This window comes from Tribolium castaneum, unplaced genomic scaffold (assembly GCF_031307605.1).
Source record: "Tribolium castaneum strain GA2 unplaced genomic scaffold, icTriCast1.1 ptg000056l, whole genome shotgun sequence".
NCBI classification, from domain to species: domain Eukaryota; kingdom Metazoa; phylum Arthropoda; class Insecta; order Coleoptera; family Tenebrionidae; genus Tribolium; species Tribolium castaneum.
Window position 1 is genome coordinate 32,501 of NW_026986653.1, and position 7,033 is coordinate 39,533.

The window sequence follows — 7,033 nt, forward strand, 5'->3', positions numbered from 1 at the left end:
AAAGTCACGATTGCTCATGTGGTAAAATAGTAATGACACAATCATTTAGTTTAAAGGTATGCAACCAACATTACACAAAACGCGCGCTAAAGTTGCCTAAAACCACGAAGTACTACGTATACTTTAATTGTAACGCAACTGGTTCACAGTAAACGTGTATGAAAATTGCCTATATTCAAGAAGTACTACATTTGTTTAAATATTGTATTACTGTTACGAAGTACGACGTTTAAATATTATGAATTATTTTTAGTTGTATATAAAATCATAGCTATTTTTGTAAATTAATAATGCAACCCGCAATACACCAAATGTGTATTAATATTGCCTAACTTGTACGAAGTACAACGTTCATTTAAGTGCATTAAGTATGGTGCTCTGTGTGATGAAATACGACGTTCATGTGACCATAAAGTAACAAACGAAGTACGGCGCTCACAAATGCAGCACTCAAAATTATTGTTTCATTGCACGACGTTTGCTTTGTTTCTGACTGCGACGAAATGCAGCGTTCATTTGACTTTGTACATAGTACAGACGAAGTACGACGTTTGCGAAGTACGGCACTCAAAATCGTGATTTTCTTGTACGACGTTTATTTGCACGTGCTGTCGACTGCGACGAAGTTAAGCGTTCATTTGACTTTGTACATAGTACAGACGAAGTACGACGTTTTCGAAGTACGGCACTCAAAATCGTGATTTTCTTGTACGACGTTTATTTGCACGTGCTGCCGACTGCGACGGAGTACAGCGTTCAATTGACTTTGTACATAGTACAGACGAAGTACGACGTTTGCGAAGTACGGCACTCAAAATCATGATTTTCTTGTAAGACGTTTATTTGCAGTTGCTTCCGACTGCGACGAAGTACAGCGTTCAATTGACTTTGTACATAGTACAGACGAAGTACGACGTTTGCGAAGTACGGCACTCAAAATCATGATTTTCTTGTAAGACGTTTATTTGCAGTTGCTTCCGACTGCGACGAAGTACAGCGTTCAATTGACTTTGTACATAGTACAGACGAAGTACGACGTTTGCGAAGTACGGCACTCAAAATCATGATTTTCTTGTAAGACGTTTATTTGCAGTTGCTTCCGACTGCGACGAAGTACAGCCTTCAATTGACTTTGTACATAGTACAGACGAAGTACGACGTTTGCGAAGTACGGCACTCAAAATCATGATTTTCTTGTACGACGTTTATTTGCACTTGCTGTCGACTGCGACGAAGTTTAGCGTTCATTTGGCTTTGTACATAGTACAAACGAAGTACGACGTTTGCGAAGTACGGCACTCAAAATCATGATTTTCTTGTACGACGTTTATTTGCACTTGCTGTCGACTGCGACGAAGTTTAGCGTTCATTTGACTTTGTACATAGTACAGACGAAGTACGACGTTAGCGAAGTACGGCACTCAAAATCGTGATTTTCTTGTACGACGTTTATTTGCACGCGCTGTCGACTGCGACGAGGTTTAGCGTTCACTTGACTTTGTACATAGTATAGACGAAGTACGACGTTTGCGAAGTACGGCACTCAAAATCGTGATTTTCTTGTACGACGTTTATTCGCACGTGCTGCCGACTGCGACGAAATGCAGCGTTCATAGTACAAACGAAGTACGACGTTCACAAAGTGATGAATTAAAACGTAAACAATAAATAATAATAATGCAACCCACAATACACTAATTGTGTATTAAAATTGCATAACCTACACGAAGTACGACGTTCAAGAACACTAAAGAATTTTATTTGTGTTGTATATAATGAAAAAACAGCAAATTTTTTTGCAAATTACGTATCTGTAAATAAATGTAAACATTTAGCAACTAATCAAAATTGTTTTTTTTTGTCTAGATATTAAAGTAAAACATAAAAATACATTAAATTTATAAAATGCAACCCGCAGCACACTAGATGTGCATTAATATTGCATAACCTTCACGAAGTACGACGTCCAAAAATATTAATTTTTTTTTTATATTGAGGTTAAAAGTGAGAAAACATAAATTAATAATAATGCAACCTGCAATACACTTAATATGTACTGATCTTGCATAACCTTCACGAAGTACTACGTTTAAATATAAATTAATATTATTGTGACCCGCAATACACTAAATTTGTATCAATATTGCATAACCTACACGAAGTACGACGTTCAAGAATATTAAAGAATTTTATTTGTGTTGTATATAATAAAAAAACAGCAAATTTTTTTGCAAAATTACGTATCTGTAAATAAATGTAAACATTCAGCAACTAATCAAAAGTGTTTTTTTGCCTAGACATTAAAGTAAATCATAAGAATACATTAAATTTATAAAATGCAACCCGCAGCACAACAGATGTGCATCAATATTGCATAACTGTTACGAAGTACGACGTCCAAAAATATAAAATTTTTTTTTATATGAAGTAAAAAGTGAGAAAACATAAATTAATAATAATGCAACCTGCAATACACTTAATGTGTACTGATGTTGCATAACCTTCACGAAGTACAACGTTCAAGATATAAATTAATATTATTGCGACCCGCAATACACTAAATTTGTATCAATATTGCATAACTTACACGAAGTACGACGTTTGAAAAATATTAAATGTTTTATTTGTAGTTTGCATATAATAAAAAAAAAAACAAATTTTTATGTAAATTACGTATCTATAAATAAACGTACACATTTACAATTAAATAACATAGTATTTTGGCCTAGATATTAAATTAAAACATAAAAATGCATAATATTTATTAAAATGCAACTTGCAATACACCAAATGTGTATTAATATTGCATAACCTTTACGAAGTACGACGTTCACGAAGTACGTCGTTTACGAAGTGCGACGTTTACGAAGTACGTCGTTTACGAAGTGCGACGTTCACGAAGTACGTCGTTTACGAAGTGCGACGTTCACGAAGTACGTCGTTTACGAAGTGCGACGTTCGCGAAGTACGACGTCTACACATTAGGGCACTCAAAATTATTGTTACGTTGTACGACATTCAGACGTTCCAACTGCGACTAACTACAGCATTCATTTGACTTTGCACATACGACGAACGAAGTACGACGTTTACGAAGTACGGCGCTTAAAATAATTTTGTTTTTATTAAATTAATTATTTTTTTTAAAACAAACGTTTTTATAATTAAATTTTATAATGGTTTAAATATAAAATATGACTTTTTAATATTATCAATATTTAAAATATTTTCTCCCTTTTGTGTGTATGCCTTATAGTTATAGAGCTGTGCGCTTCGGTAGACGTCGCCTGTGGAGCTATGTCAGTGGAGCGGTGCGCACATCCAATACCGAGCGGCTGCCTCGATCGGTGTCGCGCTGGTATACATATGGTAGTGGTGTGTGTCGATGCGTTGAGTGAGGCGATATGAACGGTTGTAACGGTTTAGTCGAAGTTTATCATAAATGACGACGACAAAACGACCGATTATGTATACGTTCTGCATTTGCTTCCAATTTATCGACGTTTATCGCACATTTCCGCTATCGAATTCGAATAGGGCTTTGCTTGCGAGATTGCTTTATTTTGTGATTTTGTGGCTCGCCCAGTTCCCCACAGCGAGATTGCGGATGCGGCAAAACGTATTCTCTTACGTTGGCGGTCCTTATGCAATCAAACTTTGTTGGACTAACAAATGTTTGTGATTTAAACAAACAAAAATAATAAATGCGTCAACTCTCTAATATCCGAGCGAGAATATTTATATAATATTCGTAACGTTTATGGATTCGAAAGAATTTCATAAATTCACGTCGCATTCAATCTTGCGAAGAGTGAAGAGAATGTTTGAACTTTTAAATCGGCAAAGGTAAAAAATAATATTATAAATATTATTATTATGCCTTTATTGACCGATATATGTGTTGTGGTGTTTAACGACTACGACGACGATGATGACGATACATTTATCTCTATATCGTACGAAGAAAAGAAGAAACAGCGTGGCGTTACTTTCTTATATGTTAGATTGTTTCGCACAAACGCGCATATTCTTCATCTTTATAAACGATGATGATGAGTATTTTATTCTCTCGTCTGTCTCAAAAAACACAAAAACACAGTTCCCTGGTTGATCCTGCCAGTAGTCATATGCTTGTCTCAAAGATTAAGCCATGCATGTCTCAGTACAAGCCAAATTAAGGTGAAACCGCGAAAGGCTCATTAAATCAGTTATGGTTCCTTAGATCGTACCCACATTTACTTGGATAACTGTGGTAATTCTAGAGCTAATACATGCAAACAGAGCTCCGACCGGAGACGGAAGGAGCGCTTTTATTAGATCAAAACCAATCGGTGGCGGTTTCGCCGTCATCGTACAACTTGGTGAATCTGAATAACTTTACGCTGATCGCACGGTCTCGCACCGGCGACGCATCTTTCAAATGTCTGCCTTATCAACTGTCGATGGTAGGTTCTGCGCCTACCATGGTTGTAACGGGTAACGGGGAATCAGGGTTCGATTCCGGAGAGGAGCCTGAGAAACGGCTACCACATCCAAGGAAGGCAGCAGGCGCGCAAATTACCCACTCCCGGCACGGGGAGGTAGTGACGAAAAATAACGATACGGGACTCATCCGAGGCCCCGTAATCGGAATGAGTACACTCTAAACCCTTTAACGAGGATCAATTGGAGGGCAAGTCTGGTGCCAGCAGCCGCGGTAATTCCAGCTCCAATAGCGTATATTAAAGTTGTTGCGGTAAAAAGCTCGTAGTCGAATTTGTGTCCCGCGCCGCCGGTTCATCGTTCGCGGTGTTAACTGGCGTTTCGCGGGACGTCCTGCCGGTGGGCTTAGCTCGAGAGGGCGGCCCAACTCATCCCGCCGCGGTGCTCTTCATTGAGTGTCGAGGTGGGCCGGCACGTTTACTTTGAACAAATTAGAGTGCTTAAAGCAGGCTAAAACTTCGCCTGAATACTGTGTGCATGGAATAATGGAATAGGACCTCGGTTCTATTTTGTTGGTTTTCGGAACCCCGAGGTAATGATTAATAGGAACGGATGGGGGCATTCGTATTGCGACGTTAGAGGTGAAATTCTTGGATCGTCGCAAGACGGACAGAAGCGAAAGCATTTGCCAAAAACGCTTTCATTGATCAAGAACGAAAGTTAGAGGTTCGAAGGCGATCAGATACCGCCCTAGTTCTAACCATAAACGATGCCAGCTAGCGATCCGCCGACGTTCCTCCGATGACTCGGCGGGCAGCTTCCGGGAAACCAAAGCTTTTGGGTTCCGGGGGGAAGTATGGTTGCAAAGCTGAAACTTAAAGGAATTGACGGAAGGGCACCACCAGGAGTGGAGCCTGCGGCTTAATTTGACTCAACACGGGAAACCTCACCAGGCCCGGACACCGAAGGATTGACAGATTGAGAGCTCTTTCTTGATTCGGTGGGTGGTGGTGCATGGCCGTTCTTAGTTGGTGGAGCGATTTGTCTGGTTAATTCCGATAACGAACGAGACTCTAGCCTGCTAAATAGGCGTATTTCGACATCCCAAATGCCGGCTGGAGCCGGGTTCGCCCGGTCTCTATGTGCGGTTTTTACTGTCGGCGTACAAACAATTCTTCTTAGAGGGACAGGCGCTTCTAGCCGCACGAGATTGAGCAATAACAGGTCTGTGATGCCCTTAGATGTTCTGGGCCGCACGCGCGCTACACTGAAGGAATCAGCGTGTCCTCCCTGACCGAGCGGTCCGGGTAACCCGCTGAACCTCCTTCGTGCTAGGGATTGGGGCTTGCAATTGTTCCCCATGAACGAGGAATTCCCAGTAAGCGCGAGTCATAAGCTCGCGTTGGATTACGTCCCTGCCCTTTGTACACACCGCCCGTCGCTACTACCGATTGAATGATTTAGTGAGGTCTTCGGACCGGTGCGCGGTGGCGTTTCGACGTTGCCGATGTTGCTGGGAAGATGACCAAACTTGATCATTTAGAGGAAGTAAAAGTCGTAACAAGGTTTCCGTAGGTGAACCTGCGGAAGGATCATTAACGTGTAAATGTTGTTGTTTAGTTGTCACACATACACACACATTTTGTCTGTGCTGATCAACAAAAAACACACATACATACACTATTCGTATGATGATCAATTCTCATACAAAATTCTTTATTATGCGTCGAACGGAAAAGCAACAACGGGTCGTCTTGCATTAAGCGGATCTGTTGTTACGTTTTTCGATTTATTTTATAAATCGATTGTAAACGTGCCGTAAACGACGTTTTCAAAGAATTTTTTCGAACATTAACACGAATCAATATTGTCGAAAGATGGTTATGTGCTAATGTTTTATTATTGCTTTCGCAGTGCCGGTCTTAGCGTATTTCCATCATCGTATTCGCTTCGAAAAAAAGTACTAATACACAGTGGTGGTGTATAATTAATGTGCAAGAGATGTTGTTGTTGTTGTAGTATTTGTATATGGTTGGAGTTATTTATAATAACAAACAAGAATGAATGAATGAATAATAATGGTGTCTGCCAATACGATCGTACTTTATGTACACGACTAAAACTTTATACATACAAACCATAATAATAAATAAACTCGAAACAACCAACAACAAAATTAATACGCTACTGTACATACAAATACACATTTATACATACCATCATTTTACTTAACCGATGGTGAGTGATGTTTGAAAAATAAACGCTTAGGCTTACGGTTTTGTAAGCCAGTCTTTGCGTATTTTCTTCATCGTATTCGCTTCGGAAAAAGAAAATAAAGATGGTGTATAATTAATGTGTAAAAGAGATGTTGTAGTTGTAATTTAATTTGTAAATGGTTGGAGTTTATTAATAATAAAAGGGCTGTCTATTCGTCTGTACTTTATGTACAAGACTAAAAACTTTATACATACAAACCATAATAATAAATAAACTCGAAACAACCAACAACAAAATTAATACGCTACTGTACATACAAATACACATTTATACATACCATCATTTTACTTAACCGATGGTGAGTGATGTTTGAAAAATAAACGCTTAGGCTTAA

The 7,033-nt window shown here is 39.1% G+C and overlaps 1 non-coding gene across 1 annotated transcript; it reads left to right on the plus strand.

The window, feature by feature from the left end:
- The first annotated feature begins 4,100 nt into the window (after positions 1–4,100).
- Positions 4,101–6,020, plus strand: LOC135267596 (small subunit ribosomal RNA). Its single transcript, XR_010336004.1, has one exon. It is a non-coding gene; the product is annotated as a small subunit ribosomal RNA (ribosomal RNA).
- Positions 6,021–7,033: the final 1,013 nt, after the last annotated feature.